Consider the following 13418-nt stretch of genomic DNA (forward strand, 5'->3'; position numbering starts at 1 on the left):
CTATCCACTGTTATATAATTTGAGTCAATTTGACATTCCATTTATTTAAGAAATCAGGCAGCTTTTTTTCAAGAGTATACTTTTCAAGATTTTTTACTAAGTATTATGCTAATTATATCAGGTAGGACTTTTTTTTTTATTTTTTTTTAGCGGTACGCGGGCCTCTCATTGTTGTGGCCTCTCCCGTTGTAGAGCACAGGCTCCGCACGCGCAGGCTCAGCGGCCATGGCTCACGGGCCTAGCCGCTCCGCGGCATGTGGGATCTTCCCGAACCGGGCACGAACACGTGTCCCCTGCATCGGCCGGTGGACTCTCAACCACTGCGCCACCAGGGAAGCCCAGGACATTTTTAATAGAAAGAAATAGTGTGTAGCCTTTCCTTCAGTGTGAGTAAATTACATTTTTTCACATATGACCTTCATGTATTTATCCTTGCAGTCTATATCATGTTTTTGTATATAAACATATTAATATTTATTTATAAGGAAGAAAACAAACAGAATATTATGGTAAAACAATTTATATTAATATACAAATATGTTGACCAATCATAGCCAGTTTCTCAATTTTCATATACAATATACTTTATTCTAGATTTTTATATCCTTCAGGATTTACTGTAAGATGGTCACTGCTTGGCCATTTCTCTCTGCCTGTATGATCTACGTTTTCTCCATTCCTTAGCTGCTGGTTGAATACTCTTATGACACCTCCAGCTTTCAAAATAGATCATTTATTTTAAAAGTTAAATATGTCATTATAAAATATTAAGAAATTCTAGGAATTGCATTTCTCAGTGATTACATGCCTCTAGTGGTGTTGCACGTCACCAGGCAGAGGGTCCAGTGATTTTTACCACCTGACAAGTGCAATAATCCCCCAGAACCGCAAGGCCTGAAGCATCTTATTGCTGTTATGAAACAGAATTTATAAATAAAAATAAGGAAAACAGCCAGAGCCATGAAATTCCTGGGCTCCACTGACATTGATATGACAGCCTATCAGAAATTTCCATTTATGCCAAGATTGCCAAACCAATAATTTTAGCAATAAAGCCTACTCCAAGAAGTATTAAAATGTTTTGCCTCTAATATGTTTTTAAACACAAAGGAATTTTAAAGGTAGGTTGGTTATAATTCAGACATACAATCATTTTAATATATACAGAAAACCTCCCTGTAGACCAATTAAAAGAGCTTCCAAACAATACAGATTCTTAATTCACATAATATTATAACTCAAGCAAGTTATATTTCAGCAGTTTTAGATAAGCTGTATAAGAGTAGGAAAAAAAAGGATTAGGACAATAGTGAGATTTGAATTGCATTTTGTATTATTTCAACTACATTTTAACAGGCTTTATGACTGAAAGAGGGAATAAGAATGCAGAAGGGACAAACTTGCGTAGATTATGTTTTCATTACTTGCATTATTCCAGTTTAAAAATGTCAGTCGCTTGTCATGTTAACTAAGAATGCATTCACTATTGTACATATCTAAAGCTGGAGTTAAACTGAGGATTTTGCAAGGGACAGATACAAAGAAGTGATTTTTCCTTCTCTCTGTATATAAAAATAGAACTTTCAGAAATGTCATGGCTGACACATTTAGCTGCTGGACATTGAAAATCCTCTTTCTGACTCACAACCTGTGACTGGAACTCTGTCAGAGTAATCAAGAGATGTTATAGAGCACAAACAGTAGAAGAGGCTTTGCTATTTGGCCTTGTTTTTAAAGCAAAAGGGATTTAAATTTGGATTATAAATAAACGTTTCTTATACTCATCTTTAAAATACAGAAAAAATTCATTGTGTAAGGTATTTGTACAGCTGATTATCTAATTCAACGAGTATTTTAGAAACATGTGGACTACTGAAACAGCATAACATGGTAAGAGAGAAACATGACTGAATAAATATGCTGAATTATTTTTCTGAGATTGCATTGCAATTAGTGATGACCATAAAGGAATACAGTGAACCTTTAAAAAACACAACCATACTTCAAAAATTGAAAGGCAATTCTTGAATAGTATTTGTCTCCTTCTGATCTCATATGTAATTAGAGTCCCTCTTTTTTCAAGAGAGATCAAGGGAATTATGGCACACATTATAATATATATTTTCCCCAGTACTCTATAAAAATTCAGAGAAGCTGGGTATTCAGGTTTTTATTATGTCTATGAACATTTTCACCAGTGCATACTTTAAGAAGGATTTTGTCGTAATTGTCAATTTTGTGAAAACAGAATATGACTGAATAGGCATTCACATGAATATCCATGAAATGGATGAAATAAGACAAGTTCTTAGTAAGTGTTCACAAAATTGTTCCTGATATTTTAAAATTACCGTAACGTATGTCTTCTTGATTTACCCTTACTTTCAGAAATAGCAACATCTAAACTTTTGAAGGTGAATGAATGACCTTAATATATTTAGGTTCACTGATATAGCTGATTATGTGATACTACGATAATTTAGGGGAAGGTATTCCAAGTTTCAGTTGTTAATTGATTTAGGGTCCAAGTTTTATATATTTATACTTGTTGGAAAAGGGCATCTTTAATGAAACTGCAGAACCTAGTCATATTCTTGCAAATGAAACAAGGTAGGTTCATTCTCCCCCACGCCGTATCTCTCAAGTCTGTTGATCATAGGCCAAGCTAGGAAGTAAATGTTTGTCTGGTGTTGTAGTGGAAAGAACTGTGGCTTTAGAGTTAGATTCAAATTTTGCCTCTGACAGTTATTTGTTGTGTGACCTTGGGCAAGTTACTTAATCTTTATGAGCCTAAATTTTCTCAACCTGATAATGGGGAAGATATCTAGCAGCTCATAGACTATGAGGTTTAACAAATCAGGTAGTAACATGGGACTAGTACCGTGTCTGGCCTCAAAAGGGCATTTGTTAAAACAAATTATTCCTTTCTTCCTTAATTCCATTTCAAAATTTATTTTTGCCCTTTTTTGCCCAAATTGTAAGTGACATTTTCCCCATGTCCACATTTCCCAAGGAGCTCATGTTTTGCCTTGATAGTCCAAGTCTATCCAAATGAGCAATACTCCATTCTTCAGTTTTCCTTGAATGTATATTCACTAGAGCATAACTATTCTCTTACCCATTCTCTCTGGTTTTATCTAAGTAGAAGCTTACTATTCTAGGAAATAACAGGCTAATGTATTTTTATTAACGTGAAGAATCACAGAATCTTAAGAGCCTGAAGGGATCTACTGAATTAGAGATCACAATATCAAATGCCTACAGGGCTAGGCAGATGCAGTAAATGAGTAAAATGGGCTGGGTGAGTGCAGATGCATGTTCAAGACTAAAGAGTAGAGGCAGGTGGGCGAAATGGTGAAAGGGAACAATTATTATGGTGACAGATGGTAACTAGACTTGGGGTGATCACTTTGTAGTATGTACAAAGATCAAATTATTATGTTGAACACAGGAAACTGATATAATGTTCTATACCAATTTTACCTCAATAATAATAAAAAAAAAAACCTGAAGAGTATAACTGAAACCAACTAAAGGGAGCTTGCATCTGTAGAGGGCAGTCACTACCCAGCTCAAGCTAAGTGTTGCCATATGGTAATTTCAGCACTGCATTGGGACAGATTTTTGAGTTAAAAGAAAAAAAGGAAATTTTTATGTTAAAACTTTTAATTAAAAATGTTGTTCTTGTTTAAAAACACCAGTCTAAACCAAATATATCTACTGGCCAGATCCACACAACAGGTCGCCATTTTAGAACCTCTGTTAGATCATCTGATACTAGTAACCTCATGTTCAGTTGAAGACACTGAAACCCAGAGAGTCAAGTTACTTTCCCAAGGTTAGTGTGGCAAAACAAGGAGTATAACTCAGGTCTCTAGACCCATGGTATAAGAATGTCTGCCACATTTGGTCACTTTGCTACTTCATTCCTCTCAACATACATAATGATGTTTTGGAAGTGTATTATTTTCTTCAGGTTACAGGTGTAATATATAATGGTATTCTTTCTTTATGCTAAAGAATCATCTAGTTTACTCCCAAGTGGTGTATATATACAGGATTTGATCAAGAAACTGATACCTTAATATTCAAAACCAGTTTGTATAGCTTCTCCAAATATGAGTTTACCTTCCTGCTAACCTTTACTACACTCTAGAGTTATTTACACTTTGGAATTATTTGCCTTGAGTTTATTGTTATATTATAATGACATTTTAATATTTTAGGAAAATTTAGGGCAATTTAGTATTTCACTGTACTCAAATACATAATTTAACTCTTTGGGATTAACTCAAAATGTTTCAGATTAGCTTATGTATATGTATAGTTCACTTGGTCAAGTTTAGACTTTCAGAAATCGGAGATTATTAAGTGCGGACATATTACTTTGGGGAACATCAGCATGTCATTTCTGTATTATAAAAATGGAAAAGCAGTCTTTTGTTGATTTGTGCATGGAGGTTTCTATATTCAGGGTATCCCTAACCTCTAAAATCTAAAAGCTGATTAGCAGTTTGTGGGCAAATTTGGGTAATTTTGGCATTTTTACCTTAGAGTAAATCATAACTCAAGTCTAAAATTCTATTAGGCAAATTTCTTATATTATTATACATAGCTTGGTACCAGTCGTTAAAAAAAATCTAAATTCCCTTGAGGCTTCTTATTTGAATATTTGAATTTTAATGTGGCATGCCTATATTTTCAACACTAAATTTAAACCCACCCTGGCCACATACTAATTGAATAGAACTGTCCATTCTAATTGTGGGTAATGGGGATTAGGATGCTACAAATGCAGTGTGTTGATTAGGTCACATGGTATCATTTCAGAGCTGTGAAAAATTCTTATCTTTGGTTTTGCCCTTCCCTTGAGGTGCCCAGTCTTCTCTGTGACCACAACTTGCTTCAAGATTTTTAAATGTGCTGCTAACTAAGGTGGCTGCATTTTCTGACCTTACTGGTGGGAATAAAACAGAAGTCTCTCAAGTGCTGTAGGAACTAATTAATATGCATATTATTCCAGGAAAGAATAATCTTTGTGGGAGATACACATGAAATAATTTGCTGCCATAAGGCCAAACCCACTGCTAAAACAGAAAGAGATTCTTTATTTAATTATGATATTTTACTTCTATAACTTAAAGCACTTAACATAAATTTGTAAATGTGTATGTGTGCATATATGAAGTTTTTTACCACTCTTAAATTGCCTTTCTCTGATTGATAAGCAGTGTATCAAAAATAGGCTCAGAAATTATAAAACTTCCTTAACATTTGGAGAATTTAAAAATTTACATGAGATTAAGGAGATAATTAAGGGAAACAGTTGTAGTCATTTCACTTAATTTAATGCCACAAGCACTTGTGTGATTGTAAAGAGCAAAACACCACTCTGTAACAGGCATAAGAAATACCATGATAATGGTCTGTCTCTGAAATTTCCTCTCTTTATTGACCTTATTCACCTAGGTTGGAAGCTGAGTTGCTTATGACGCAGGCCAAACCATGAACTGATAGGCATAAAAGAGAAAACCCAGTATCAGAAGAGATTATTCATAGCTAGTAGGTGGTTAGCTAGATGAAGCAGCCAGTGTTCAGGGTGTAGCCAGGAATGAATACAAGGTTAGACTTTCAGTTCAAGAACAGGACTGGGCCTTAGACATTAATATGTGGCAGATTTTTGAGACAGGAAAACTGGAATACAGCAACAGGAAAAAGATTGAGTTACTAGACTGGGGATGTAAAGTGGAAATCTGAGCCAGAGGTAAGTCAAACACCAAGTTCCTTGACTTGAAAACTACCTTGACTTGATCCTTAACCTACACACAATGTAGAAGACTTATTGATTTGAGGAGTTTGAACACCTCTGTCTAATTATTGGATGACTACTAAACTATGCAGATACACATGGGGGTGACCCATTGGACACCAGGCTAAAACTTAAAATTAGTATAAAATATACTGAATAGAGACATTGGCAGCCACACACTATGAGGGAAACAGGTTCCACAGATTAATTCCTGACATTCTAAAATAAACAAACACACAAAAATGAAAGAAAATATATTCAGAATGACAGTCCTCAGGAAAAAAAAATCAAGAGTTGCTATAATATATAATCTAAAATATCTACTTTTTAAAAACATAAATAAAGAACCATGCAGAGAAGAGTATGACCCACAATTAGACAAAACAGCGACAAGTCAATAGACTGTCTCTAAGAGGGCCTAGATCTTTAACAAAAATTTCAAAGCAGGTATTTTAAATATTTCAAATAGTTAAAGGAAATCATGTTTAAAGAATTGAAGGAAAATATGATAATAACTCATGACATAGGAAATCTTAATACAGAAATAGAAACATAAAAATAAATGGAAGTTCTAGAGTTGAAAAGTACAGTAATGGAAGGGTAAGATCACTAGGTAAGATCAATAGCAGATACAAGATGGCAGAAGAAAGAATAGGAGAACTTGAAGATAGATCAATAGATGATGGATAGATCAATAGAAATAATCCAATGAAGAAAATATAGAAAATTGATTAAAGAAAAATGATTAGCATCTCAGAGACCTGTAGGACAACATCAAATATGCCAACATATGCATAATGAGAGTCCCATGAAGAGAGGAAAAAGAGAAAGATACAGGAAACATATCTGAAGAATAATGGCCAACAACCTTCTCAAATGTGTTGTTAAAAAATATTACAGATTCAAGAATCCCAGTGTATTCCAATTGGGATAAAGACAAAGAGATTTGTGACCCATCATAATCAAATATTGAAAACTAAGAGAACATGGTAAGATTAATAGCTGATTTCTCATCTGAAAAACTGGAGGCAAAAAGGTAGTGTAGTGACGTTTGGAGTGTTGAAAGAAAAAAAAAAAATGAGAATTTGTTGCCAGTAGACCTACCTTAGAGGTCCTAAAAGAAATTCTTCAGGTGAAGAAAATTATACCAGACAGTAACTTGAATCCACAGAAGAAATAGTGCTGGAAAATATATGTGTAAATATTAAAAAAAAACCCAACTATATCTTTTTTTTCTCTCCTTGTTTTGATTTCTCTAAAGGATATGATTGTATAAAGTAATAGTTGTAACACTCTGTTGTTAGTTTGTAACATATCTAGATGTGATAAAAAATAGCACAAAAAAGGTGGGAGGAAATGGAACTCTACTGGAACACGTTGCTATATTTTACTGGGATTAAGCCAGTGTTAAAATAGATTTTGATAAATTAAGATGCATGTTGCAACCCCTAGAGAAACCACTAAGAAAATATCTTTAAAACAGATTAAAATATTAACAAAGGAATTAAAATCATAACACTAAAATATATTTAACACAAAAGAAGGCAGAAAAGGAAGAGAAGACTAAAGATATGACGTTACTAAAAAACAAAAAAGTGACAAATATAAGTTGTATTATATCAGTAATTACATTAAATAGAAATAGATTAAACATACCACTCAAAGTAAGAGATTGTCAGACTGAATAATAATTGAAGAATCAACTATATGCTCTGTAAGAGACTCACTTTAGATACAGAGACATAAATAGGTTGATAGCAAAAAGATGGGAAAAGCTATACCTTGAAACAATAATCGTAACAGAGATGGAGTAGCTATATTAATAGCAGAAATAATAGAATTTAAGAAATATGAGAAGCAAGGACATTTCATAATAATAAGAGGGTCAACGTCAGAAATATACAAATAACCATTATAGATGTAAACACACCTAACAACAGAAACCCAAAATACATTAAGCCGAATGTGACAAAATTGAAGGAGAAATAAAACAATTAAAAAATTATGGTTGGACAGGACTTACCTGGTGGCCCAGTGGTTAAGAATCCGCTTGCCAGTGGAGGGAACGTGAGTTTGATCCCTGATCCGGGAAGATCCCACATGCTGTGGAGCAACTAAGCCTGTGAGCCTAGAGCCCGTGTTCTGCCAACAAGAGAAGCCACCACGATGAAAAGCATGCGCACTGTAACAGAGTAGCCCCTGCTCGCCGCAACTAGAGAATAGCCCATGTGCAGCAGTGAAGACCCAATGCAGCCAAAAATAATTAAATAAATTTATAAATGCATCCATTCTTTAAAAAAAGAAATTATGGTTAGAAAAAATTTTGGTTGGAAGTTTCAACCTGGTGTTAAATTCTCCAGCTACTCTCAAAAAATAGTAGAGCAACTAGACAGAAAATCAGCAAGGATATAGAAGACTTGAACACTTCTGCCTACCTAACTGACCTGACAGTTTTAGAACACTTCATTCAGCATAGCAGAATACATATGTTTTTCAAATGCGCACAGGACTTTTTCCAGGATAGACCATATACTGGACCATAAAAGTTTTTTCAGTATATTTTATTTATTTATTTGTTATTTTATTATTATTATTATTTTTTGTGGTATGCGGGCCTCTCACTGTTGTGGCCTCTCCCGTTGCGGAGCACAGGCTCCGGACGCGCAGGCTTAGCGGCCATGGCTCACGGGCCCAGCCGCTCTGCGGCATGTGGGATCTTCCCGGACCGGGGCATGAACCCATGTCCCCTGCATTGGCAGGCGGACTCTCAACCGCTGTGCCACCAGGGAAGTCCTTATTTGTTATTTTTAAATTTCATTTTTATTTTTTGGCTGTGTTGGGTCTTCGTTGCTGCCCGTGGGCTTTATCTAGTTGAAGCGAGTGGGGGCTACTCTTCGTTGGGGTGCGCGGGCTTCAGTAGTTGTGGCACATGCGCTTAGTAGTTGTGGCTTGCGGGCTGTAGAGCACAGGCTCAGTAGTTGTGGTGCACGGGCTTAGTTGTTTCGCATCATGTGGTATCTTCCCAGACCAGGGCGTGAACCTGTGTCCCCTGCCTTGGCAGGTGGGTTCTTAACCACTGCGCCACCAGGGAAGTCCCAATTTTTTGGTATATTTTAAAGGATAGACTTCATTCAAAGTATGTTTTCTGACCATAACGAAATTAAATAAGAAATCATCAACAAAAAGAATTTTTAGGAAAATTCTAAATATTTGGAAAGTAAGCAACCCATTTCTAAATAATCCATGGACCAAAGAAGAAATCAGAAGAAAATTTAGAAAACATGTTGAATAAAAATGGAAACATAGCATATCACAGTGTATGAATACAGGTAAAGCAGTGCTTAGAGGAAAATTACGGTTTGAAATGTCTGTATTGTTAAATAAGAAAGGCCTTAAATCAATAACGTAAGCTTCCACCTTAGGATATAGAAAAAGAAGAGTAAATTGAACAGAAAATAATAAAGATCAGATTGAAATCAATTAAAAAAAAATAATAGAGAAAATCAGTGAAATTAAAAGTTGGTTCTTTGTGTGGTTGACTTCGTGCTTCCCCTGCAGGGGGCATGGGTTCAATACGTGGTTGGAGAACTGAAATCTGGGGTACTGCGTGGCATGGCCAAAAGAAAAAAAAAAAAAAGTTCTTTGAAGAGTTCAACAAAATTGGTAAACCTTTAGGTAGACTGACAAAGCAAAAAAAAAACCCCCAAATTAGCTAAATCAGAAAAGAAAGAGTGAATATATTCACCAACCTTAGACATTAAAAGGATTGTAAGGGAATATAATGAACAACTTTGTTGTCATTTTTAGAAGTTGACAAGCTGATTCTAAAATTTATGTGGAAACTCAAAGGACCTAGGATAGCCAAAACAATTTTGATGAAGAAAGACAAAGCTGGAAGCCTTATATATTATCTAATTTCTAACCTTATTCTAAAACTGTAGTAATCAAGGCAGTGTGGTATTGCTATAAGATCAATGAGACAGTGGAACAGAATTGAAAGGTCAGAGATAAACCTTTACATTTATGGTCCATTGATTGTCAACAATATTGACACTGCAATTTAATAGGAAAGTTAAGATCTTTTCAAGAAATGGTTCTAGGAAAATTTAATATCTATATGCAAAATAGATGAACTTAGACCATTACCTCACACTATGTCTGATACGTATGTGTACAGGAGTTTAAAGGGAAAAGCAGTTCTAGTGTAGAGGTAAGATGCAAGGCTGTGGAATAAAACGTGTTGACGTGATTAGGAGCATAGTATCTGTAATTGTAGTTATGTAGAGTTTAGAGGAGTCTTGGAATGACAGATTAGGTCTGACATTATCCTAAAGGCCATGGGGAAGAACTAACCACATAATCTCTAGCCCTGTCCTCTCCTCACACTTCAGACTAAAAAGTCTTATTAGTAAGACATATCCACTTGGGATGTCCCCACACATCTTAAATTAAACATGCTCTAATTTGTTCCTAACTCTTTTCTCTGTTCTCTTTCTCAGTTGATGACCATACCATTCATCCAAGTTGCTCAAACAGAAACACCCATTCTTAATGCTTCTGTGTTTGCTTCTCCATATCAAATCACTCAAGTTTTATTACTTTATGTTTATATATACTTCTATATTTTTTTCTAATCTTTCTATTTCTTTACCCCTATACCTCTGCTGTCTTATATCAGACAGTCATCTTTTCTCTGGACTACTGATATGATCTTCAAGTCAGTTTCCTTGTTTCTAGTCTTGCCTTATTCGTTATATTTACAACATTGCTTTCAGTGAGTCATTTGAAATTCAGACCTGATCATGTCATTCCTTGATTAAATCCTTTCAACTGCTTCTCATAACCTAATGGAAATAGTTCAAGGTACTCATCCAGACTTTCCATTTCTGACCCAGGCCTATCAAAATTTATCCCTTAATACTTTTCAGGCTGTCTTACCAGTCCTTATTGTTTTCTTTTTTTGAATTTTATTTTTTTATTATACAGCAGGTTCTTATTAGTTATTTATTTTATACATATTGGGGTACACATGTCAATCCCAATCTCCCAGTTCATCCCACCACCACCACCCACCCCCACCCCATTTCCCCTCTTGGTGTCCATACGTTTGTTCTTTACATCTGTATCTCAATTTCTGCCTTGCAAACTGGTTCACCTGTACCAGTTTTCTAGATTCCACATATATGTGTTAATATACGATATTTGTTTTTCTCTTTCTGTCTTACTTCACTCTGTATGACAGTCTCTGGGTCCATCCATGTCTCTACAAATGACTCAATTTCGTTCATTTTTATGGCTGAGTAATATTCCATTGTATGTATGTACCACATTTTCTTTATTCATTCGTCTGTCGATGGGCATTTAGGTTGCTTCCATGACCTGACTATTGTAAGTAGTGCTGCAGTGAACATTGGGGTGCATGTGTCTTTGTAAATTATGGTTTTCCCTGGGTATATGCCCAGTATAGTCCTTACTGTTTTCTTACCTTATCTTGTCTTTATGCTTTTTTCAGTCTTCCCATGTCCACCGAATTTAACTCCACTCATAAGGCCAAACTCAGTACCTCCAAGGAGCTCTTTATGAACTCTGTCTCATTTGTGCTTGATTAGATGGTCTTGCTACCACACTGGGCATTTAAAAAAAATCATGGTTTATCCCATGTTGCATTGTAATGAACAGTTTATGTGTGTCTGTCTCCCTCTAGGTTGTGAGGCCCCTGAAAATAGGGCTGTGTTTTTCTCGCATTTGTAATCCAGAATCTACCACTATATCTGACACACAGGATAAACACAGAATGTGTTTATTGAATGAAATGGATGATGGGTCAAAGTAGATAATTGCTGGTGATGTAGAGAATGGATTTGAGAGGGAGACAGCCTGAGGAAATGACATCAGTTTAAACTTGGTCCAGGTGAGGGTTAATGAGTCTCCATTTTAAAAATTTTAGCAATCAGAAGAACAGAACATATTTTGTGAAACTTTAAAAGTTGATTATTTTTTAGTACTTTTGAACTTGACAAGACTTAACAGTGCACAATGTAAAGTAAGTTTAATAGCATGCCACAGCAAATATGATAGATGTGAATCTGAAGCATGTCACTGTGCTTTGTTCTGAGCTCAGAACTTCAAATTATTGCCATCTCAAGTGCTAAATATCGTTGTTTAGTGGCTACCAAGAGTGCTGTGTTTAGGACTTTAAAACCAGACCCAAGTTCTGTAGAGAAGATTGCCATAGTAGATAATTAATGTCTGTCATGGCTGTAGGACAGTAGTGTGCCTTCATGAGGTTAGAGGATTTCCCAAACCTGTCAGTGGCCTTTGTCTTATTCAACATTATATGAATGACTTGAAGACACAAATGGCATGCTTATCTGAATTGTAGTATTGCAAAACTAAGAAGAATACAAATATTTTGGGCAGCAGTCACATAAAAATGAATTTATAGCTGGCAACATTGCTGTATCAAAATTAAATGTAGCTGGAATAAATGTAGAATCCTACACTTGCATCAGAAAAATCTCCTGTACAATTTCTGGATTTTGTAAAAGAAGAATACTTAAGAATTTGATTTAACAACAAACGCTATAGGAGTAAATAGCATGATGAGCCAAGAACCACAATGTCCTAAGTTCTGGTTCACGCTGTGATGACCTGACTTCACCGGGCATTTGTCCTTGAAATTTGGCATTCACTTTAAAAGGAACTTTGAGAGGAAACATGAAACTGTATTAAATTGGAAAAGTTGAATGAATCTGAGTGAAAAATGGAGCATTATCATATGGAAGATGGATTTACTTTTCCTAGATCTGACTTCTAGAGCAACATTGGACACGTGGATAGGCAAAAGGAAAGGAGACTCAGGTTTAGTTCCAAGGATTAGAGGAGTCCGAAAATAGAATTGGCTGCCTCAAATATTTCAGGGCATCATTGGAGGTGCTCATGACAAACTAGAGAGACAGTTGCCAGGAACCCCCTGTATTACTGGTTTCTGTCCAGAACTAGTACCGAGGTCTCTATATAACACCAACTAATTGAATTTTTCATGAGTATAGCTATGGGTATTATTGCAATGAGATGCTGGATGTGTCCTGGCTTTGCCATTAAAAAACAGTAATGAGAGAAATTCTTTTAAATACAAATCAGATTATATCATTTAGGTCTGTTCAGAGCCCTCCAGTGGCTTCCCATTTCATCAGAGAAAAATCCAAATCCTTTCTTGCCTTCAAGGCTTTATACCTTCTGGTCTTTATCTCTCCAATTTTATCTTCTACTTCTCCCTGCTTCATCTCCTGTTTGTCTCACATGAAATACCCACACTGACTCCTGGGCTATTCTTCAAATATCCCACACACACTGTGACCAGAGCTTTTGTTCTGCCTGAGTATTGTTTAAAATTTTTCATTATTTGATAGCATTTCAGAATGCACAGGTTTCTTTGTGTTTTTTTTTTGCGGTATGCGGGCCTCTCACTGTTGTGGCCTCTCCCGTTGCGGAGCACAGCCTCTGGACGCGCAGGCTCAGCGGCCATGGCTCATGGGCCCAGCAGCTCCGCGGCATGTGGGATCTTCCCGGACCGGGGCACGAACCCGTGTCCCCTGCATTGGCAGGT

This window comes from Pseudorca crassidens, chromosome 6 (genome assembly GCF_039906515.1).
Source record: "Pseudorca crassidens isolate mPseCra1 chromosome 6, mPseCra1.hap1, whole genome shotgun sequence".
Taxonomy (NCBI): domain Eukaryota; kingdom Metazoa; phylum Chordata; class Mammalia; order Artiodactyla; family Delphinidae; genus Pseudorca; species Pseudorca crassidens.